At 38.7% G+C, this 25,604-nt stretch overlaps 1 protein-coding gene across 9 annotated transcripts in view; it reads right to left on the reverse strand.

Moving 5' to 3' along the window:
* barc (RRM1_TatSF1_like and RRM2_TatSF1_like domain-containing protein barc) overlaps positions 1-25,604 on the reverse strand; it is a 121,713-nt gene that overhangs the window by 35,098 nt on the left and 61,011 nt on the right. For 3 of the 9 annotated variants that reach the window (XM_067789661.1, XM_067789665.1, XM_067789664.1), the window contains exon 2: positions 22,420-22,529. The exons of 4 other annotated variants lie outside the window; for them this stretch is intronic. The gene's annotated coding sequence lies outside the window, so the exon portion shown is untranslated. Of the gene's footprint in view, positions 1-22,419; positions 22,530-24,001; positions 24,096-25,604 lie in introns of those variants that run through there. 2 more of the 9 variants (XM_067789669.1, XM_067789660.1) reach the window with 2 other exon arrangements.

Raw genomic sequence — 25,604 nt, forward strand, 5'->3', positions numbered from 1 at the left:
TATAAAAACATTCTAGGGGTGCCCGGGTCCAAGTTTTGGTGTATATCTCGAGACCCTAGTCACCCAGGGGTACGAAAAGTTATGGTACTTGTCTACTACTTTCCTTAAATGCTCCTCCAATATTCTATTGAAACGTTCCACCATACCATCGGACTGAGGATGCAATGCAGTTGTCCGTGTTTTCCGAATGCCCAACTTCTTGCACATTTCTTGGAACACAGCTGATTCAAAATTCCTGCCTTGGTCAGAATGTAACTCCATTGGTACACCATACCTTGCAACCCATTCGTTTTTAACCACTTCTGCTACTGTTTCTGCTTCTTGGTTTGGGATTGGGTATACCTCTGGCCATTTACTGAAATAATCCATAACCACCAGTACGTATTTGTTTCCGCGGTTGCTAGTAGGAAATGGACCTGCGACATCCATGGCGATCCTTTCAAATGGTGCACCTGAAATATACTGCTTCATCTGGCCATGACTTCGGGTTTTGGCCCCTTTCGCTCTGTTGCATACCTCGCAATTGGCAATCCACTCGGTGACCGACTGACGGCAACCAACCCAATAGAATCTCTGCTTAATTTTCTCGAGTGTCTTCGTGATTCCAAGATGACCTCCACTTGGACCATTGTGCAGCTCGCTGAGCACGTCAGGAATCCTCTTTCTGGGAACAACTATCAGTTTCTTCTTGCATTGACCATCCTCACTCTCCCATACTCGATACAAGCAACCGGATATCAATTCTAAACTGTTCCACTGTGCCCAATATGACTTCGCAATGGGACTCTCTGCTGACATCTCCTCTCTGTTTGGTCTTTCGTTTCGTTCGAGCCCTTGCATAACATGTGACAGATCTGTATCTTCTAGCTGACACTTTCTTAGTTGTTCCTTGTCCCATTCATCCGTGCACGTTATAGTCATTAGCCGGACATCTATAATGTCTTCTTTAGCCTCGGCCTTTGAGCAGTGCTTGCATTCCAGACTACATGGTCTTCGTGACATTGCATCAGCATTTCCATGGGTACTACCTTTTCGATGCTCAATGGAAAAGTCATAGCTTTGTAGTCGCTCGATCCATCGTGCCAATTGTCCTTCCGGATTACGGAACTGCAGAAGCCATTTCAACGCTGCGTGATCTGTCCTGACACGGAATCGCTGGCCGTAGAGGTATTTGTGAAAATGTTTAATGCACTCTACCAATGCCAACAGCTCTCTCCGTGTAACGCAATAGTTCCTCTCTGGTTTTCCAATTGAACGGCTGTAATATGCAACTACCTTCTCTTGTCCATCGACCAGTTGTGATAAAACGCTTCCTATAGCATATCCGCTCGCATCTGTATCTAGAATAAAAGTTGCTCCTGGAATCGGGTATGCCAACATTGGGGCAGTGCACAACCGCTCTTTCAATGTTTGGAAAGCTACTTCTTGCTCCTTCTTCCATTCAAAAGCTTTATTTTTTCTTGTTAGCTCATGGAGACTATGGGCTGCGCTGGCAAAATTTGGTACAAATCGGCGGTAATATGTGCACAGCCCAAGGAAACTTTTCAATTCATGCAGATTCTGTGGTCTTGGCCAATCCTTTACTGCCTCTATATTTTCATTCGCTGTACAGACACCTTCTGTCGTTACTTTGTGGCCCAAATAATTTACTTCCTTTTTAAACAGCGTACACTTTTTGGGACTTAACTTCAGACCAGCGCCAGCTATTCTCTGGAAAACTTCCTCCAAGTTCTTAAGATGTTCATCAAAACTCTTGCCCAATACGATGATGTCGTCCAGGTACACCAAGCATGTTTTCCAATGTAGTCCTTTCAATACCTGGTCCATGAGTCTCTCAAAAGTAGCTGGTGCATTACAAAGTCCAAAAGGCATCACTGTAAATTGCCAAAGACGATCACCGACACTGAAGGCTGTTTTCTCTTTATCTTCCTCCTTCACCTCAACTTGCCAGTAGCCGCTTTTCAAGTCCAGTGTGGAAAACCATTTCGTACCAGATAGCGAGTCCAGAGTGTCGTCAATTCTTGGTAACGGGTAGCTATCCTTTTTCGTAACGTCATTCAACTTCCGGTATTCCTTGCAAAACCTCATTTTTCCATCCTTCTTCTTTACAAGTACTACCGGTGAGCTCCATGGACTAGCTGATGGTTCGATGACGCCGCTGTCACTCATTTCTTGTATGATTTAACTCACAACTTCCCGCTTCGCCAGTGGAACACTACGTGGAGCTTGACGGATCGGCCTCGCATCTCCAGTGTCAATTTGATGTTTCACAACATTGGTGCGGCCTGGTTTGGAACCATCCTGGTCAAATATGTTCGCGTATTTTATGAGCAGTTGTTTTGCCTTACTCTGATAGGCTTCCTCTAGCCCATGCGTCCATGCCGTGATATCATTTGAAAGATCAGTATTTCCAGATGAAACGTGTTCCTGGAGCTGTTCAAAGTTAATAACTACTTCGGCCTCTTGGCATCTTCCCAAAATAACTCCTTTGGTCAAATTGAATGGTGACTTGAACTCATTGAGTACTCTTACCGGAATACGTCCATCTTGTTTTGTCATAGCCAGGGTTTTTCCTACAAGTATGTTCAGTGCTGATTTATTTGCTGCTTCGACAACCCACAATTTGTTTGTCCCACAATCTCCATCAATCTTTGCCCAGATGACTGCTTCTGATTTTGGTGGTATTTGCTGACTCTCTTCCACCAGCACTCGTTTACTGCTGTAGCCTCTCTCGTAGCCGAAATTAAGTGGCACATCCATGTTCTTATATCGCATCGTCTTGCTTTGCATATCGATTTTGATGCCTTGGTAAATTAAGAAGTCCACTCCAATTATGATTTCATCAACAATACCTGCCACTATAAAATTATGTGGTATCGTGACGTTCCCAATTGCTACTTCACATTCTACTTCTCCAATTACCTTGGTGTCTTCTCCAGTGGCTGTACGCAATATTGCTCCATGCAATGGTCTTATCTCCTTGTTGACTAAATCCGCTCGAATGATGGAATGAGATGCACCCGTATCTACAGTCAGTAAACGTTCCTTTCCATCCACATGTCCTCCGACAGTAAGATTGCTCGACCTTCTTCCAATTTGTGAGATAGAGATTATGGGGCATTCAATTGAGGGAGTCAGCTGTCGCCCCTTGCTGCTGACTCGCTTTAGTTTAACGATTGATTTGTCTTGGAGATTTGCTCATCTCCTTCTGCTCTGCGTTTACGACCACCCACATTGTTGGAACTGTTAGGGTTGGTGTTGCAATAACGCGCAATATGCCCTGGCTTTCCACACTTAAAGCATTTGACTGCATCATTATTCTTCTGCTGCGTACCCTTCAATGCTTCCAAAATTGCGTCTACCCAGTCTGGCTTTTCCACTTCCACTCGATGAGCTTTGTACGCTGGCTTACTCAAAAGTGAGGCTGTTTCCTGAGTCAGTGCATGCGATACCGTTTCAGCAAACGTTAGTTTTGGATTCGCATATGTAGCCCGCTTCGTTTCCACATCTCGTATGCCATTTATGAAGCTCTGGATTTTTACCCTTTCAGTGTATTCTACGGGTGCGTCCGCATTTGAAAGATGAGCCAATCTTTCAATATCTGAAGCAAACTCCTGCAATGTCTCATTTGCTTTTTGGTAGCGGTTTTGCAATTCAATTTGGAATATCTGTTTCCTATGCTCTCTTCCGTAACGTCTCTCTAAAGCGCTCATCAATGTTTCGTAGTGGTTCCGCTCGTACTCTGGGATGGTCTGTAAGATTTCCGCGGCAGGCCCTTTCAGTGCCCCGAACAGAGCTGCAACTTTATCTTCAACATTCCATTGGTTCACTGCTGCGGTCTTCTCAAACTGTAGCTTAAAGACCTGAAAAGGAACAGAACCGTCAAAGGATGGTGTTTTTACCTTTGGATTACTAGTTGAAACTGCTGGGCGATTTAGTTGCAACTGCTCGATACGTCCTCTCAAAGCATCCACCTCGGCCTCGATTTTTTCTTCAAACTGTAAAATTTTTGTATTTTGGAAATACGTCCTTCTTGCTCTTCCAGTTGAGCAGAGATCTGCGATGATATCTGTGCTGAAATTCGAGCCGACATTTCGGATATCCGTGCTTCGATGTAATATGTGTCGACATTTCTGACATACGCGTTTTCTGTTCTTCTAGTTGTGTTTCCATCTTATATGTTATATCTGTCTTTTGCGATTCTAGTTGTGATGCCATATATGTCTTCTGCTCTTCCAGTTGAGATGACACTGTCGATGTTTGAGCAGATATTGCAGCTAAAATCATGTTCAAGTCTGTGCTGGTAACCGTCTGCGATGTTTCGTTTTTCTCTTCAATTTTTGTTGTCTCCTCGCTATCAAGATGAAAGACATACTCTTCCACATCAATTCCTTCTGCTTCCATTGCCTCTCGTAGCCGTGCCTGAAGTTAAAGTTTAACGCCGCTTGTATTCAATCAACGGCTCTCCAACTCCTTCTTTAGTTGCTGGATCTTCAATTCACTAAACTTTGCCATGTCCTTGTTGTCCTCTGGAATTTATTCAACAATTCCTCTTCTGACACCAATTGTAACGAATTTACTTGCAAATCCTCTTATTTGCAATCCTCTGCTAAGTTCGAATCACTAAACTGTTGAATAAATAACTCCAATATTGAATAATGGAAAAATAGCCTTTATTAAAGTACTTCACAATGACACTTATACTTTGCTACTCGCAGGCTTAATAACCAAACTGATTGATAATTCAAATTGAACTCTACTATTGGCCGCCAGATCGCGTGCTTAATCAATAACTGATTGATTCCTCAACTCAAACTGAATTACTTCTTACTCGCCTGTCCCGCTTTTATAGTTTACGCTGCATACTTCTAGGCTCTTCGATTTCCAGAACTTACTAGTTATTTTCGGCTACAAAATCGCCAGCCACAACTACGTGCACAAATTATTGCTCTCTCTTGTGACAACTCAGATAAGATATATGCATGTGTTTGTGCATTGCCGCTCCGCTGCTCGTATACGTACATATGTGTAGACGCAATTATTTATTCGTTTATGTAGATACATAATGACTGAATTATTGTTGTGAATGTTTGTAGTTTACAGTCTCTCGCGCATACATAGGCGTATAAGTAAATGCATCTGTGTGTGACATCTTTCGGCTGCCTTATATATGTGTATACATGATTTGATTATTGACGTAAATACTGCTTATCGTGGCCTTGGCATTGCCTTAGTGATGGTATAACTTAGTGATGTTAATATCCGTGACAATATATATGAGGCAGGATGCGAAATCATTATCAAAAGTCTAAGAGGAATTGACGCGCACGCACTTTCAACCAATAATAATTTTACTACTCCAATATTTTCATTATTGTTTTTCTCGCCTACTAATTTTTAGTATGTAAACTTACAACAAGTGTTTTATGAAACAGTGCGCGTCACTTCATCAAAGTATGTCCCAATACTCTAAACTTATTGACAGATCCGACACGGCCATACTGACAAGTCACACGTCCCCGTGTGATATACTTCAAACAGTCTCTCACTCGGCCATTACTGACTCAAAGTCTTACCTTCAGTTTTTCTTTTATTCATTTTATTATAAGAACTACAATTTTCTTTCAACATAAATAAACAAATTTAAATTCATTACAAATATCGCTCCGCTAAGCCACGTTATCATTTTCCTCCACTTACACCAGTGGTTATATCTCCAATCTTACCACTTACACCAGTGGTCACAATTTCATTATCCACCACTTACACCAGTGGTTAAACTTAATTTTTCGTTAAAAATAAACTAAATAGACAACTCGAATATGTTCAATTTTCGAAAATTGTGTTCTTACATTTCTATGTCATTGCTTTCAGTTTCTTCATCTTCGCCATCTATAAATATAGTACCATCAGGCATTTTACGCAAACGATCATGTGCATACTTATAAGTACGGATAGACTTTGGAAGGGATAGTGTACCTATCTCCATCCAAAACTTCAATAATTTCAAAAGGTCCTTTATATTTAGGATCAAGCTTTGTCTGGTTGCGTTCTTCATTTTGCAGCAAAACAAAATCTCCTACCGAGAACCTATTTACCGGAGCTTTATTCTTATCAAACCTCCTTTTATTGTATTTAGCATTTTTATCAATAATTTCCAAGGCGTTTTGCCTCACATTATCGATGTCAATGTTCAATTCGGTTTCATCAAAACGAACCAGTTCAAGTGGTCTTGCAACCTTTCCTATTAATAATTCCAGAGGGCTGTATTTATTCGCTTTGCTAACCGTACAATTTAAAGCTAACTGTACATCGGGAAGGGCATCTTGCCACGAACGACCCTTGCTTGTCTCTACAGCAGTAAACATATTCTTAAGAGTACTCATTATTCGTTCTACCTGACCATTCGCACGCGAGCTGCCAGTAGCAATAAGATGCAATTCAATGCCTTTAGATTTGCAAAAATCTCGAAACTCAGAACTAGAAAAACACCTACCCTGATCAGCAATTACGCGTTTATTAGCACCAAAAAGTGATAAACTGAATATTACTGCCTGAATACTATTCTTTGAATCAATATGTAAGGTATGGTGCAGAATTACAAATTTTGTGAAAGCGTCTATTAATACAAAAACATATTCCTTTTAGTCACCCTTACCGCTAAGCTTACCGGTTGCATCAATATGCACTGTGTGCCACGGAGTCGAGATCTTTGGAATAGAATGTAGCTCTGCCTGAGCTTTACCAGAATGAGATTTAGAAACTTTACATGTAATACAATTGTCTATAAATTTTTTTACATACTTTGCCATATTCTCAAACCAGTACATATCATAAAGTTTTTCGAGAGTCTTTCCCATCCGAGATGAGTTAAAGATTCATGAACGGAATTTATAACCGACCATCTTAGGGTGCGAGGAAGGATTGGCAAACACTTCGTTCTGCCGTTGCGTTGTATTGTGCGATGTAGCACACCTGACCGCAGCTCATAAGTTTTGGATAAAATGTCGCTAAGTTTTCCATTTTTTAAATCAGAAACTATTTTCTGAATTTCCTCATCGCGATGCTGTTCAGCAATTAGCCAGTTTCCGGAAATATCCGCAATGTTAGCTTCTTTTCTTTCAACTTTATCTACGTGATTGTTTAAAGTACGTTGTGGGTTTCTTGAAAAAAAATCAACGTGGGCCATACGACTATGTATAATAACAAAAATTAAATGAGCTTGCTACGTGCCCATTTCAGGGAATTACAGTCTGTAATTACAATAAATTTTCGACCGTATAAAAAATGCCTAAAGTGCTTCACAGCATTTACAACTGCGAGAGTCTCCAGTTCATAAGAATGGTACTTTGCTTCAACAGGTGTGGTGCTATTACTAAAATATGCCACAACACGAAGATTTGTCACTTCTCTGCATAAGGATTGCACCATATCCTAAAGCGCTTGCATCAGTATGCAATTCAGTAGGAAAATTTGGATCAAATATAGTAAGAACAGGAGAATCGGTTAACACTGCTATAATTTTTTTGTCTAATATTTTCATGTGATATCCTCCAAATAAGATTTCCTTTATTAAACTCGTTAGGGCATATAAGGACGACATTACTTGGGAAAATTTTGGAACGAATTGCCGAAAATATGAAGCTAAACCAATGAATTGACGAATTGACGTAGTGGGGTCACCGTTTTTGGTGGAGGAAGAGTTACCAAAGCTTCTATTTTTTTTTTGGATTGGGTCTAATTTGACCATCACTCACTTCATACCCAAGGTATTCTACCTTTCGCTTCAAAAATGTACACTTCTTAACATTAAGCGAAAATCCGGCGTCAGTAAGTATTTGTAAAACAATGCCAATCCTTTTTATACTTTCCTCAACATCTTCAGTTCCTAATACCAAAATGTCATCCATGTAAACTACCACATAAGAATGAACTAGCTCCCCAAGAACTTTCATAACAGCCCGTTGAAAGACTGCTGGAGCGTTTCGCAATCCAAACGGCATGGCCAGGTACTCAAAGTGACCTTCTGGTGTTATGAAAGCCGTTTTTTCTACATAATCTGAATGCACCGGTATTTGATGATAACCGCTAACCATATCCAAAGTACTAAAATAATAGCTTCCATGAAGTCTATTAATTTGGTCTGATATTAAAGGCAAAGGAAATCTATCAGGAATAGTATTATCATTTAATTGGCGATAATCTACGCACATGCGATCTAAACCATCTTTCTTTTTGACCAGTAAAGTGGGGCTAGCAAAAGGAGAGCAGCCTGGCCAAATTACTCCCACCCTTAATAGTTCACTAATTTTTTCGCGAACAATACCCTGTTCTTCAAAACTTAGTCTATAAGGCCGTCTACAAACGGTCTTATTCGGATCTTTAAGGCGTATTTGCATAGGAGTAACAGCAGTAGAGGTACAAGGCGTGCCTTCCGTAAAACTTTTTTTGAACCTGTTCAAAATATTCACCAATTTCGATTGAAATTGCAATGGAATATCAGTATTAAGATCTTTAATATTGAAGATTTTTATTTGCTTCTTACAATTATTTACTGAAATTTCGACTTTACTAAAAACTAATTCTTTACAGCTAATTTTGACGCGCACGCCCTGGTTTAAAATCTCACGCCTTATCATGAAATTGTATGACAAATGTTCATCTGGTGATAGATGAAAAAGTATTTCCAACACAATTGAATTTATTTCAATTGTGGGTAAAATCTGCAATGTACTGGTAACACTCGCGTGACCAATACCTGACATATTTACAACATTGTTAAAACGCTTACCGCAAAACTTTGAACCTATAGATTCTTTCATAAGTGAACACTCCGCTCCAGAATCGTAATAAAAAGTGTATTGCTCACCTGACTCTCGTAAAATACCTGATGGCGACTTAACAGCACAAATATCGACTTTACGATTAGCAATACCGCTCGATGTTTTGTTTTTAAAATTTTCGGTTGCATTTGGACATCGGGAGGCGTAAAGCCCCAAACCCTGACAACGATAACACTTGACGCCTTGTTTGGATTAAAAGAACTTCTATTTGGTAATTCCTTCTTGGGTGTTAATTGTGTGGCTTTATCCAATTTATATTTGCACATCACCGCTTTGTGTCCTGGTTTACCACAGATGACACATTTGACAGCAAATGGAACTGGGGAATGCTTCTGACGTTTGGTGTCAATTCGTTCATATCCACTGCTCATTGTTGAAATTTTCCTCTTGATAAACAACATCGAATTTAGTTCTTGCTGTAAAAGCTTTCTTGTTCCCACGTTTGATGTGAAAGCCAATCGGTGAATACGAGGGTCGAACTGAGCCACATGTGCCAGCACTGTTGAAATGACTATCTCTTCCGTGGACAAATTTTTCCATTTGGTCGATAATGACGTCATTATTGTTGCTGCATAAGACGCAAGGCACTCATCTTCTTTTGGTTTTTTGTTGCTTAAATTGATAAGGAAAGCAGCATTTGTCTCCGAAAAGTCGAATCTTGAAACGAAAATATCTCTGAACTCATTCCAAGTCATATCGGGGTACGAAATGTGTGTTAGGCAATTTACAGCTTGTCCTTTTAAAGCACGGCTAAGAACCAACATTAAAGATGCACACTTTAAGGGCTTCTCTGCCATGCACATATCTGCGGTGGCTATCCAGGCTCGTGCACTTACATTAAATCCATCTGGATCAAATTCCGGTAGCTGCACATCACTATTTGGACTGAAAGTCGAACCAAATGTTTTTAACAGCGAAACAAACTCTTTATTTTGTTGTTAGTATAATTTTTTCCATACACTATTTTCACTATTTAACTCTTCTGGCTCATTGCCCACTTCTGATGACGCAGGATGCGAAGTCATTATCAAAAGTCTAAGAGGAATTGACGCGCACGCACTTTCAACCAATAATAATTTTACTCTGCCTCATATTTTTTACTACTCCAATATTTTCATTTTCTCGCCCACTAATTTTTAGTATGTAAACTTACAACAAGTGTTTTATGAAACAGTGCGCGTCACTTCATCAAAGTATGTCCCAATACTCTAAACTTATTGACAGATCCGACATATAGATAACAGACAATTTGTCAAGTGTTCGGACGTTGCAACTTTTGACATGCTTAAAATCTGAACAGCTAATGCTTTTCGAAAAACAAGTAATGGGGCCATAAAGATAACCTAACACACCCTTTAGGCTAAAAACTTGGACTCATAAAACCAGTGCTAAGTCTTTTTTTAAATTTGAAATATGTATATTTTGCGTCCGACCGCTTGTGAAAAATCACGATATTTAAAGGCACCTCAGCCTTCAACCCGTCAATTGTCAAACTTTTTTATACCCAGCTGTACTTGTACGCAGGATATTATAACTTTGATTGGATATCGGTTGGTTGTACAGGTATAAAGAAATCGAGATAGATATAGACTTCCATATATCAAAATCATCAATATCGAAACAAAACTTGATTGAGCCATGTCCGCCCGTCTGTCCGTCCGTTAACACGTTAACTTGGGCAAATATTGAGAGACCTTCTCCAAACTCGGTGTACGGGACAGAATAGAATGATATTGAAAATAAGCGAAATCCGACGATAACAACGCCCACTTTTTCGATACCGAAAATTAAAAAAAAAATTTAAAAAATTAGACAATTCAAAAAACGAACACCGCTAAGCAAATGATTGGTAGGTGGATAGGTTTTATGACGCAAAATATAAATTTTAACAAATTTTGGAATATGGGCGTGGCTCCAACCACATTTAGAAGAAGAAAAGTTGGAAGTTTTACAAGCCGTAAAAAAAGCCGTTAAAGATATTACGTTGGAATTTGGCAGAGACACTATCCTCGCCGAATTATATAGACTGAGTTTAGATAATCAAAATCGGTTAAAGACCACGCCCTAAAGGTCTTATAACGCAGCCTTATAACACTATTAACGACACAAAGCAAACAACAACAGCGTTTCAAGTGCACAACTGGGTATGTAATGTTCGGTTTCACCCGAACTTAGACTTTCTTACTAGTTATTAGTCAATTTGACAGCGCATAGTGTTTGCTATACATTAGGCCGGGTCGATTTGTGGGGAGGCAAAAAAATCGCCCATTGCTCTGTGAAAATCATATTCTAGGGATCAAAATAAGAAACTTTGCCGAAGGAACCATACCTCTAAAACGAATTCTGATGTCCCCCAATTTGGGTCGAACTTTTGGGTAGGGGCAAATTTTGAAAAATCCCACTTTGACCCATTTAGAGTGCTCCAATCGAGTCCAAATGTATGACCGACCCCACTAACTTTGGAGGCCCGACCCACCGATGCCAGTGGCACACCCCCTGGGAGTTCACCATACAAACATTTCAAAAAATCGCCGGTTTTGCACTTTACATGAAAAAATCAGCGAAATGCCTATGTTTTTTCTTTTTGGAGTTTATTTTTCTCTTTAGAAATTTATTTAGTCAGAACATATGTAAATAAAAAAATGAATTTAACTTAGTAATATAAAAGAAATTAAAAAAAATTATTAGAAATTAGCGTTTTTACAACCCTTTTAAAACCAAGGCATCACTGTGATGCATTTGCATGTCGTAAACATAGTTGCGTGGGTTTTTTATTCAACCGTTTTAAAAAATGAAGGTATCACTGTGACACAATTGCAGATCGTAAAATTGCTTTTGTTGTTTTTTTTAAGCCACCACAAGACACAGCAGGTAGAATTGAAATTACCATTTCATTTTTGTGAATGCATTAAGTCGTTGTGAAGAACTCAAAATATGAAGTGATAATTTCAGATAAAAAAATATTTCAAAAAAAATAATGAGTGAAGTGACCATTCCAAATCAAAAAGTTTACAATGAATCCACCATCCTCTACACCGCAATATGAAACAACTACATCAACAACTATCGAAAACCCAATGAGTCATATACCCAAGCATGATGTTACTGTTTTTGGTGTGTCTACTGATTTAGCTGATCTTAATTTACCAACCCATCTGGATATCTTGAGATATTATTTTTACTTAAGCGAACGTGCTAAAACAGAACAAAAAAATGTTTCCCATAAATCATTCCCTATTCAAGTACAAGATAAGTTGATTGGAATTTGGGAAAAACTTGGTATGGAAATAATGCTGAAAAAAAGTATATTTAATAAATTGAATAAATTGCTTGACAAGTATTAAGAGCAAATCAAGAGAAGTGACAACACCCAACAATTTACAGAGTTTGTAAAATCTCTGGAAAAAATTTTTTACATTGGACCATGTAAATGCGATTTGAAGGCAGCTCCATGTGCATGCGGGTGGGTTCCCGAACGCCTCAAAGAGTTCATGCACGATCAACATAATCAGAGAAGACTAACAATGGATGCATTTATGATAGAAACTGAAGAGCAAGGAGCAACGTCTATGTCATCAATGCCAACATAACAAGATCCCGATTATTCAACATACGCACCGCCACCGGTTCAAGAAGATATGGATAGAAGCACAAGTTCACAATACACAGAGAGATACGATTGTTTTAACTTTGCCTTGGTATGTGACAGATTTGGTGTGCCTGACAGAGTAGCATCAGCATTGGGAACCGCTCTTTTGCAAGATTTTAAAATTAAAGATAAGCATGGGAAAACTCTCATCATGGATAAATCGAAAGTTCGCAGAGAAAAAGAGAAATGCTGTTTGTTAGCGTTTTCATTCGATGGCAGAAAAGATGATACTTTAACGATAGATAAAATTGATGAGAAGTATTATGCTAGGATGGTAAAAGAACCTCATCTTGTTATTTTGAGAGAACCCAATTCTGAATTGATTGGTTACGTAAGACTGGAACATGAAACCGCTGAATACAAAACAACCAAATTAAATGGTTTTTTCAACGATAAAAATATATCACTGGATGCATTAATTGGAATATGCACTGACGGTGAGCCAACAAACACTGGCCCACACGGTGGAATTATAAGACGATTCCAATTGCTGTTAAAAAGACCATTGCATTGGTTCGTTTGCCTTCTACACTTCAACGAACTTCAGTTTCGGCAATTGTTTGAAGCTTTGGATAAATCAATCAGCACTGGACCAAGATCGGCAACCAGAAAACTAAGCCGTCAAATCAAAACTTTTGAAACTCTCCCGGTAAGTTATTGCTTTCACTCATTTATTATAATTGTCAACCATTTTTAATTATTTTATCATCATATATTTTCAGGTGGTGGACGGCTTCCAGAAAATTGAGTTGCAAAATATGCCCCCTGCTCCAGAAAAAATTGAATTTTCCACCGATTCGAAGTACTTATACGACATGGCCCATGCAATTTCTAGCGGCGTGGTTCCGGTGGATCTGGCTAACATCAAACCAGGGAAAATTGTACATTCTCGGTGGCTCACCAAGGCTGCTAGATTATTGCGATTATATGTGACAACGGAAAATCCAGATGCAAATTTAAGAATTCTGGTTGAATTTATAATTAAATGTTATGTGCCAATGTACTTCAATATCAAGTATTACAGCTCTGTCGTGTACGGCAGTGCATTATTTTTCAAGTTCATTGGTTGGTCACGATTTCTAGAACCTCGTTTACGCAAAATTGTCAATCAAGTAATTAAAGATAATTCATATTATGCGCATTCGGAAAATATCTTGTTATCAATGTTGTTTGATGATAGCAAAGAAAAGCGCGACTGTGCCATCAAGAAAATTCTACGCTATCGAACCGATGTTGACGATCCAATGGAACTTAGAGTTTATAAAAAACCAGATATAAAATCTAATTGCACAAGTTATACGGAAATGATCAATTTGAATGATATACATAAATATCGTATTTGAACCACCATTCACACGAAGCATTCCGTACGATACATTGAAAGAATATTTAAATCAAGATGATCCACCGTTTAATGATCTAAAAACTCTATCACACATACAAGGAACGGAACGACATGTTCAATTGCTAGCTAGCGTTTCCAAACGGACTATACCGGAAAATGTAGAGGCTGTTATGGCGACGACATTAGAGAGCCGTGCGAAATTGCCCAGACTTGAAAGTAAAAAACACTTCAAACAATAATTTTTTTATATTTAAGAATTCATGAGCTTAACACCGGCTTATAATAATTGAATTTCAATTATTATGTTTTTTCTAAGAGAAAGCTCATGAATTCTTAAATATAAGTATAAACTGAACACACCAATAAACAAACATACAATAATTTTTTTAGTTTCTTTTCTATAACTCACTTAAATAAATTTTTTTCATTTACATATGTTCTGACTAAATAAATTTCTTAAGAGAAAAATAAACGCCAAAAAGAAAAAACATAGGCATTTCGCTGATTTTTTCATGTAAAGTGCAAAACCGGCGATTTTTTGAAATGTTTGTATGGTGAACTCCCAGGGGGTGTGCCACTGGCATCAGTGGGTCGGGCCTCCAAAGTCAGTGGGGTCGGTCATACATTTGGACTCGATTGGAGCACTCTAAATGGGTCAAAGTGGGATTTTTCAAAATTTGCCCCTACTCAAAAGTTCGACCCAAATTGGGGGACATCAGAATTCGTTTTAGAGGTATGGTTCCTTCGGCAAAGTTTCTTATTTTGATCCCTAGAATACAATTTTCACAGAGCAATGAGCGATTTATCGACCGATAAATCGACCCGCCCTATTATACATATATATCTATAGTCCTACTGTGTTATGGCTATATTGTAATACGAGCCGGATCCGTGCGCATCTTGCGCAATCAATATAAAGATATCTTATCAAATATCAACAGAAATCAGCTGTTCTATCAATCAATTAAAAGTTACAGCTTGCGCTGCCATCTGGCGTATGGTAGCAACCGCCGGTAATGCTGTACAAGTATTCACAATAGTGCCATAGTAAAAATAGATTTCTTTGTGTGCTCACAATCGTTTATTTTCAACAAACTATTTTAATAAAATATAGGTAAACAAATGATCTACGACCAAAATTGCCCAAAGCTCGCTAATAGCCCGAATCTCCGTCTTTACAACCAGAACTTTATTTATAGATTTGGATTCCAAATAAGAGCGAAAAAGTGGCCCGTACATAAAATAAAATTATCCTAGGCAGAACTTAATTTGTTTGCTTTTGGCTTACACTTTAGTGAAATATAAAAATCGATTACAGAAGGAATGGGCTTGAAATCGATCCATTAATAGTTTAGCGATACATATTACACCTAGCATTTTTCTACGACTTGCAAGGGTAGGAAGATCTATTAGTTTTAACCGCTTAGTGTAAGGAGGAAGATTATACGCAGAGTCCCAATGAAGATTTCTAAAGACGAAAAGTAAAAACTGTTTTTGAGTTGATTATAACCTATCCGCATGAACTTGATAACGCGGATTCCAAATTATCGATCGCTTAACTCTTTTGATCATCTTTTCACAAATTGTAGCATTATGCATTATGCCCTCCTATGCAATATATTTGTGGCATTATGCATTATGAACTTCTATGCCAATGCATTTTTTATGAACCTACCACACACAGTCATAGTGCAGTCATATTACAATATTGATCCACATAAATTATATTGACCCGACACAGCGGAAGTCAGCATCAATTGAATGCCGAATACAAAACCCATATCATTTCACACTTTCATAGTCTTGCTCAATTAGTCACACTGATCAATGCACGTGCCGATCAGAATGTCTAATCGTCAGTGTTAATTTGTCAGTGTGAACCACTAAAATATTTACATTGTTTCCATAAACAGGTCAATAAAGTAACATACTGACTTTGCATACCAGTATTAGAAATGTACATATTTTTAGTTTGTTAGTGTAAGCATAATTATGTATGTGTAGGTTAAGAAATTATGTATAAAAAGAGAAAGAATTTCAGCAATAAATTAAATAATTGTCAGATGCTCAAACTGGACTCTTCTTTCTGTTAGTTTAAATATTTCAAAATGCTAAAACTCCTCTCGCTTTATTGACAGTGGCATTAATATGAGAGTTGAAACTAATAGCGTTTTCTTTTCTGGAAAAAGTGTTACGGTTTTTGTACGCCGCGCATGGGTTGTAAATATATTTTGTTCTATTCTAAAAAGCAGGTAACGCCTTTACGGGGTATTTCGTTCTTTTGTGCATAAAATGGCGGTGTGGCAGTGCAACTCTGCTAAACCAGCTGATCTTGACAATTTATTTTCGTAACTTCACAAATTTTTGGCGAAGCAAATTGAAATGAAGGAAATAATTGCTAATGAATTTTTATTATCATGGACAGCGCGTTTGTGAAAATCAGCTTATACACGGGGTAGCCGTTTATGTTCTTTGCATGCACTATAAATGTTGAAAACTGTTTGCGGTAAGAATAACTCTGTGAAGGCTTTACCGTTTACTTATGCAACAATAGATTTGAGAAAAGAAAACGATATAAGTTTTCAATTCATCCCAAGTCGACAAAAACATCAACGCTTTCCAGAGTTTGGCCATTAATTGTGTACGTTCCCACGTGAAAAACACATAAATTTACATGTTTCCATGTTGAGCGGCATATAATTCGCATTACATCAAGTAACTAAACAATTTAAATCCGACTTGAGTACAGAACGTTCTTCAACCGACGCGTATGACTTAAAAAGTTTTACGTCGTCGGCATCGTTTATAAAGAGCACTTGTGCGCCTATAGATGTTTTACATTAAAAAAATTAACAGGATTTGACAGTCGCAACTATTTGTTTCATTATAGATTGTTGCGTAAGAGGAAAAGCTTTATTTTTTAAACAGTTAAGGGCGTGGAGCGTAGAGTTTGGCATGATGGATTGTTGTTGGCGGAAAAGGGTCATGGTTCGGGGTCATTGTTGAATCGATAAAAGTTTATGAAGAATTTTATGAACAAAAATACCCCATTGTCTGTTTCAATTTAAGTTACTAGCTATAATATTGAATAGTCAACCAAATCAGGCCTGGGGTTTACCCCAACTCGAAGAATAGCATTACATGGCCATCGTAACACCTAGGCAAGCAGCACAATACTAAAAGGCAAGCACAAGTAGTTAGTCTGCGGAGATGTGAGAGGACCACTCAATTTGCATTCAACCGGCGAACCGAAAAGTGATAAGTCTAAGATAGTTTGGTTGATCAATCAATTGAAATTCTTCTAATTAAAAAAGTTTCTTGTTTACCTTATTAGTCAAAGCATAAAATATTTGTTTGCTTTGTATTAAATATTTATGTAGTAAAAATTTGGGCACATCGCGAATAGTAATACTGTTATTACAAAGACAAGAACCGTTAAATATTTATATAGGTCACCCAACTCAATGTAAAGGTTAACGTATCCTATCACTCACGTAAAGCAGCGAACAGTAAATTGTTTTGAAAGCCGTGATAAAAGCAGCTTGTTCTGCTTTTTGTTATGAATAGCTTTTCGGTAAACTGCGATGGGGGACGATTTCTTTACATCATGGTGAACTAGAAGTACGTGTTAATGTTTAGAAGGGCTAAACTTTGTAATGGCCGAGTCACAATGAAGTTTTTCATATGGATGCGTTCAAGGTAATCTTATGCATGCCATTAATATCGCCACAAACACGGCAAGATGTTGCGTTTGTAAATATAAGGGAACTTCAGACTTGGCAGTAGACGTTTGTTTCGTCTTGCTCATTCACATACAAAATTTTGCGAAGGACTGTTGTAAACATTCTCACTATACAAGAAAACTACTTGCTAATAAATTTTGCCTCATATTCATTCGTTAAATTGCAGTTGTTTACTGTGAAAAATGTTAGAACAGTACCAACAAGTGGTAAATATAATTTCACGTGCAAAGTGTGAAAGCACCCTTAGCAAAAGCAAACGTCGAAATCTTCTTCTTATGCTTTGCTTGCAACAAAAGTTGGCTACTTTTTCATGTCATGCCAATGTCCCTTGATCTGCCATACTCCATTAAAATACGTGCTATCTACTCATGTTGTTGTTTTTGTCGCAGTGCTTCGCCACATCCAATAGGTGCGACCGATCGCAAATCGTTCTCGAGATGGTCGCGCTTGGTACCGAAACGTACCGGATCTGCATCCGGCAAAGGACCATCAACATCGATAACACTCCACAAAGCCTTCGGGGAGTGTCCTTATCGCTACAACAACAACAACAAATTGTCATCAATGTCCTCTAACGGGAGTCCAAGGAAACTTGGTAACTAGATAAGAGTTGAACCTGTTAAAGTATCCAGATTGAACTTGAGCTAGAGTGACTCGCGTTTCCCTAGGGAGAGTGCGTTCCTCCTCTGCTAGTTTTGGATATTGTTCTTTGAGTACAGGATTCACCGGGCAATTCCTGGCATAGAGGTCCGGCGCCTGTTTGTGGAGTTCACTGAGGACCTGCTTGTATTTTTTAGCTTCATACGGCTGTGTTCTCATGTGCCGTATTTCCTCATAATGCTTACGGAAATGACTCAGATGTCTGTTGGGATGCCCAGGTTTCTGGGTATTCAACAGAAACTGTTTGGTTAGCATTTCATGTCTCTCCCTAATGGGGAGTATTCTCACCTCATTATGTAGATGGTGTTCTGGGGACATAAGAAGACAACCCGTGGCGGTTCTGAGGGCGATATTTTGGCAGGCCTGTAGCTTCTTCCAGTGAGTAGTATATCTACTCATCATGCATAATATTTCGTTAAACGCATCTATGTATATGAAAAACTTCTTATGTGGGCTTATGAGGGCTTTAAGGCCGTATAACTCTGCGTGGTTTTAAGATAATGAGTTGATACCGAGAGAAGATTCACTGGCGCTAGTACACTACATCGTGATACCGTGGCGCAATAAAGCCCCAGTAATACCAGTCTAGTTCGATCTCATCTTAACTCAATGACGAGCGATATCTGGTTTCAGATACATGTGTTTTTGCCAACGCTACCGTCATCTTCTTGACACTTCAACTCAATGTAATATCGCCAGTAGCGCCATTAACACCAAATAAGTGCCTAACAACACGTATTTCGTTTTACTCAATGGAGCAAGTAACGGCACCAACGCACTTTTGAGCAGCATGCTAGGATGCACGTGGGCCTTATCGCTCATGGCCTCTATTTGCGTATTTTCGACCATTGCGTACGCCATCCTTTACTATGGCGCCCTAGTTTGGTGAACAGCGACGCAAAAAGTAGTAAAACTGGGTTTGATGCTGATGACGGCGAGGCGCTAGTTTACAAACACGAAATTACTTGGCGACTTGTAGCCGTACCTCTTCTTGAACAGACTCCTGCATACAAATCTGGGATACAGTATCGCAAACTAACATTTTCGCAATGCAGGTAAAATGACGGCGGCCACCGTGGTGTGATGGTAGTGTGCTACGCTTACCACAACGTATGCCCTCGGTTCACACCCCGGGCAAAGCAACATCAAAATTTTAGAAATAAGGTTTTTCAATTAGAAGAAAATTTGTCTAAGCGGGGTCGCCCCTCGGCAGTGTTTGGCAAGCGCTCCGGGTGTATTTCTGCCATGAAAAGCTCTCAGTGAAAATCTCATCTGCCTTGCAGATGCCGTTCGGAGTCGGCATAAAAACACGTAGGTCCCGTCCGGCCAATTTGTAGGGAAAATCAAGAGGAGCACGACGCAAATTGGAAGAGAAGCTCGGCCTTAGATCTCTTCGGAGGTTATCGCGCCTTACATTTATTTTTTTATTTATAGGTAAAATGACTACCTCCGGAATGATGCTAATCGTATGCAGAACAGTGTTTAGTACCTACAGCCCTGACGTCTGGGGTAAATAAATTAAAATTAGTCAAAAGCTGCGAGTATTTTAGAACCACCAACGACTGAACCAGTTAAGAATGCGTTCATAGCAAGGCAATCGCTATTTCGTATGGCACTATAATGTTAAAAGTGTTAGTTTACAGCACTGTCAGGGGACAGAATTATAACTAGTACCGTCTCTTAATGCAAAAGGCCTGCGAGATTCACTGTAGGGACGCCAAGAGCCTCGGTGATCCATAGAACCGAGTAATTTTCTTTTTTTGTAATAAACACAGGTAAGAAAAATCCAATGCATATTTACTGGTAATAAACTATCATATTGATTTTATTGTAGCAATTAAAGTGTCAAATGTCACTTCCCTTGTGCGTGAAGTAGTTATCAATGAAATTACAACCGTTTGTTTTGGTTGTGATGCCCACATATTTTTGCGTTAGGAAAACGGTTTGGCTTCACTAAGTTTTTTAATTTCCGTGTGATATAGGTTAGGTTAGATTGAACTGGCCGGGCCATGAGGACCGCACATAGACTGAATGAGCCCGCAGTGTTACCAGAAGTTTATTTAACGACCAAACTGAAAACCCCTATCAAAAACCAGGACCTATGTTATAAAATAACTCCGTCCTCTTGACAAATGCTAGAAGCTTTCTATGATCTATACCACTTGGTGTTTCTAGATCTGACAGCTGTATCACTCATAATAGCTGGAGTCTAAGCCTGGCAAGCGCAAGGCACAAGCGCAAAACGTGCTCGATCATTTCCTCCTCCAACCCGCATTTCCTACATCTGCTATCACTGACCCAACCTAATTTAGAGGCATGTGACGCCAGCAGGCAGTATCCAGTCAAAATACTCGTCGTGAGACACAGTCCTCTCTTTTGTAATTATAGAAGCAACTTTGTCAGTCTAAGGTTGTAAGACCTACACATAATCTTCGACACTTTACAGCCCCGCACTTGGACACTCCTTTCCCGCTTGGTCGATCATGTGCACCTCTCGCCTTCTCTCAATCACGCCCAATCTAATTGGGACGTCTAGGGAGCAAGCTTCAAAGGGATGCGCCTTTATAGCTAGTTCATCCGCTTTTACATTCCCATCTATTCGCATAAGCCCTGGGACCCAATATAGATGTATGCTTTTCCCCGTCCCGATTATTTCCAGGGATTGCTTACACTCTAACACACTTTTAGATGCTGTGCTATGCGAGGTTATGGCCTTAATTGCTGCTGGGCTGTCAATATAAAAGTTAACACGGCTGCAGTAATGTCTAAATTGGGGGCACATATGGCTGAGGAAGGGTGTGGCATTGCCATGCTACAGGAACCTTAATGCGCTAATGGGTTAAGGGTGTTTTGTGACCTTAAAGTGTGAGAACAGGAAGAACGTTCGGGGCTCTTACGCGCAAGTCTTACCTGATGAGTTCATGGAGGAGGTATTCCGCCTGAACCCCACGAGGTTCGACCCTGAGTGCCAAAACACTTTCGGCACATTGCCCTCATATCTGCATTTGCTAACCCGGTGGTCAAAACACGCACACATAAAGCAGCCAAAAGTTTGCTTATAAAAGCAAATCCAGAACGAAAACTACATGAAAACAACTTGATGTAGCAGTGCTGTGCCTTCAAGAGGGAGGATGTGCCTCAGCAAATTACCAAATTCCCGAACTGCTTTCACGATACTTTAACCTCCTTCAGGTGATACTTTCACCACAACTCCTCCCGTAGCCTCGACATCTCCCCTTATCCCACAATTTCCAGCCCGAACCGGCACCGAAACTGACAGTTTGACCTGACCATCACTCTCAATAGAAAACCAGTCATCATCATTTTCCGTCAACCGGGGAACCACCATCTCCTGGACAACTTTCTCCAACCCCGCATTCTTCTTACCCTCCTTCTTGGCCTTAGCCAATGCCAATATATATGCTATATATATTTTCAGTTAATCGAAGCCAATCTTGAAAAATGACTCCCGTCAGCGCAAGGCTCATCTGCAGTGTTCACTGGCAGCCAGTACTCAATCTTGCGCCTACCCACATTCCTTTCACTAGCACGATCAGCCGATTTCATTACATCGGAACGTCGCACTTGCATTAACTTAAAAAGTTCGATTCGGCGTCGGATCGCTTTATTCCTGCTGGTAGAATAACACAAATCTAGAGTCAATTTCCAGCTCATAACATGATCTTTTGAGACAAGAAGACCCAAGGTATCCCCAAATCACAGAACACAAACAAGGTTAGTAGTAGGAGCTTTTTTGGAACTGACACTTCTCTGCCCATGGTGGTAGGTTGTGGTCAACGTAAAGTTCCCTGCAAATCCGACGATGCAAAACGGCAAAACAAAATCAGGCCACGTCGCTCATCAACCACTAAATCACTAACACAGAGGTTAAGGAAGCCATGGAAAAGGCCAAGCCATAGCGATTCTACAACATCTCGGTGAAAAAGTACTCAGCAAAAAGTTATTACGTGAATCTTAATAACTTTTTTTTTAAATTTTGACAGGAATTCTAAAAGATTTCGGGTTTTATAACTCCCGTGGAAAAGTTAAAAGTTTTGGGTAAGGCGTCTTATGTACAAACATATACAGTAATATGTAATAATGAAAAAGAATATGTATAAGTGTACTAAGGCTAACCTTTATAGTTAATTCGGTATTAATGTATGGTTTGCTTTGTACCTTTTTTTTATTTTTGGTTCCTCTGCCTTTATTTGAAGTAAAAATACTTTGCAGAATTCGTCCGGTTTAATGGCGAAATGAATTATTGACTCCTATGACCTTAATGACTCCTAAAAGTAAAGGAAATGTAAATGTGACTATAGAATTTCACGTGCGAATGACCTTGAAATGAAATGATTTTGTTGGGTCATGCTGTTGCAGTTCCTGTCCAAACTTCGTTTTCGTTAGTCGCGTTTTCTACAGACAAATGTCGTCATTAATATTTAAAACTATGAGTTGCTATGGTATACTGTCTAAATATATTTAGGCAATACTCGTTATGATATCTTGAAAATATTTGAAAAGGGTAGGATAGGGTAAGGTGAAGTTTAACAGTACCACAATGCTTTATAAGAAAAAATCTGGCCTATTTATTTATGCGTTTTCATTTCAACACAAAAATTATGAATTGCTGCCTTCATAAAGCTATGATATTTTGTCAAAAGATCCCAGAAACCAGGACAAGATACATATTTTTTTAAATTTTCGTAGTTTGCACTACCATAGCTCCGTTGGTAATGAAGTTAGATCTCAACATAATATCAACGGAACTGAATGGCTAGATCTTCAGAGTATCACATTGTTCACAACTAAGCAGTCTAGAAGCATAGCGCTGACGTCAATGAGATGATTACCGATCTGGAACAATACCACGAAATTGCGGATGAGTGTCTGGAAGGACTCGGGATCGATGGTATACAAAAATATATAGCGGCAGAGGTTTTCAACAAATCAGAACTTATAGATTTACTTGATAGCAAATCAAACTTTGGTTTATCAGAACTTTATTTTAAACTGTTCTGGCTAACCTTGGAAAGATTTAGACAAGCATGAAAGACTCTCCGTCGTATGACCAAACCCAAAAGACACTTGCCTTACCTCTGTGTAGCACCATTCCTGTCTTATATCCTGTCCCCTCTCCATCTTCTAGTTGACCTTAATCGGCTCATTCATTCTTTCTCTTACTCTTCCCGCTATTGCTCTTATCCAAGTCTAATCCTCACCATTACTCCTAATCTTATCCTTATTCATAATCTTCCTGTTAACCTCTTTTTACTACTTTGTCTCAAACCATTTCCCCTTGTTCTTCCTTTTACTCTCACTCTCCATCTTTCCCTTGTTCTCTTTAATTTGCCGACTTTTCTCCAACTTCCTTTAATTTTTCTTTCCATTTCCTCTCTTTTCTTTTCCCGTTTCCAATGTGGAGATATATTAAATTTGGTTTTTTTCCGTACATTACAATACTAACGTAGTAAGAATCAAAATAGTACCATAAATTTTCCCTCCCTACTACTTTAAAATTCATGACCGGATTATGAGGGCAATGAAATTTTTGTAGTTGTATTAATGGTTTCACCTGTTTGGTTTTATTGCGTCATGAGTGTGACAAAAAAATTTAAATTTAGGTACATTCGATTACTGAATATAAGAACATTTAAAAAGCAATATATCGGCAGTCTGATGTATCTGAATGTACCCAGCCTGTAGTAGGAATATAGTATTACATATATGAAAAAAAACAAGATGATATATATTTATTTACCTTTTTTGTTCGGATTGACTATATTTTCAATTTTGATCGGGCCAGCACGCCTGCTTTACTCATTTACAAATGTACTGGAACTGTATACTTCAGGAGTTTATTAATAAAACAACAGTCCTAATTAAAAAAAATATAAATATTATATAAATTTATCAACTCTATGACACAGACATATTCTTCTGGAAAACTAGCATACCCAGCAGACGTTGTAATGATCAAAAATCGGGTTGTCTACATTCGCAAAATAGCTTTTCCCCTCCTCCCAACCAAAGTTCGAAAACACTTTGAAAAACATAAAATATAAACCCGATAATACAAGTATGTAGCCCATTATACATATGTATCAGTGATCTGCAATTATTCATCATTTAAGATTATTAGTGGACTAGCCCAAAAAATGAGTATTAGTGCATATGCAAACAAAGAATATCAAGCACTTATATCCACTAACACACATTTACATAGTCATGCTTCGTAAAATGAATAACCGCTCATAAGCCACGAAGCAATTCAGCACTCAATTGACCTATTGAGCAAGAAAGTCAAATGTGTTATACGAAAACACTAATTGGAATAAGTAAGACTACAGTGCAATAAAATGAATAGTCATATCAGTCTTCTGACGCTAGCAACACAACGATGTACACGAAACTAAACTGAATAAAGCGCCAAAGTAAAACCGATGATAAACGAAGTATACAGTGTATTACACACGAAATCAAAGTGCTACTGAGTTAAAGCGATAATGACATCTGTTTATACCAGGCATCGGCAAAATCAAAATGCAGATGCGGCTTCCGTAGTTCATTCGCTTATTAGCAAGCAACAAGACAAGGTAGTTTGTTATTATATTTTGAATACGCCCAATGGCATGAAAAAGGTTTAACAATTAATTCATTGTATTTGCGCAAAAGGGTTGGTCAACATTAAATATTTTTCGCTTGTGCGCATCGAAAAAACTAACAAACGATCTTTACTTGTTGCTTGCTAATAACATTCGTCAACATAGCGAGCGACGAACACAATCGATGTTACTGCGTTAAATGCTCAGCGACAACTAAACTAAAGAGAATAAGAATACGTACGAATTGAGTCTGCACAATTGTGCCATTTTTTGCTGATGTCTGGTTTATACTCAACAATGTCATATATGTATGAGACATATGTGTTACGGGGCACTCGTATGTACTTTCTATTTTATGTGCAATCACTCATAGTAGGGGGACTCATGAAAGCATATAAACTTATAAGGTGTAAAATTATATCAATTTACACACGCGGTTATATGAACGCACCTAGTAATACTCTTGATAAACTTGATTGTTTATCAGCTGTATTATTGCCAAACAAAATTTTTTTGATTGTTATACAAATTAAAAAATGCCAAGATTAAGTGAAAAATCAAAACTAAAACGCCTTTACTTGCTGATGTTGGAGATTTCTGATGAAAATGCCTGCTGTAATGTCTGCAAGGTTGCATTCCTTTGAGTTTACCGCGTTTACACAATGAAATGTGCGCGTAAATTTATACAAATTGTGTAAATGATTTTTCATACAAAATTTGACAGCTCGTTTACGCACTAGATAAATTTATACGTTTACA

This window comes from Eurosta solidaginis, chromosome 5, assembly GCF_040869045.1.
Source record: "Eurosta solidaginis isolate ZX-2024a chromosome 5, ASM4086904v1, whole genome shotgun sequence".
NCBI classification, from domain to species: Eukaryota; Metazoa; Arthropoda; class Insecta; order Diptera; family Tephritidae; genus Eurosta; species Eurosta solidaginis.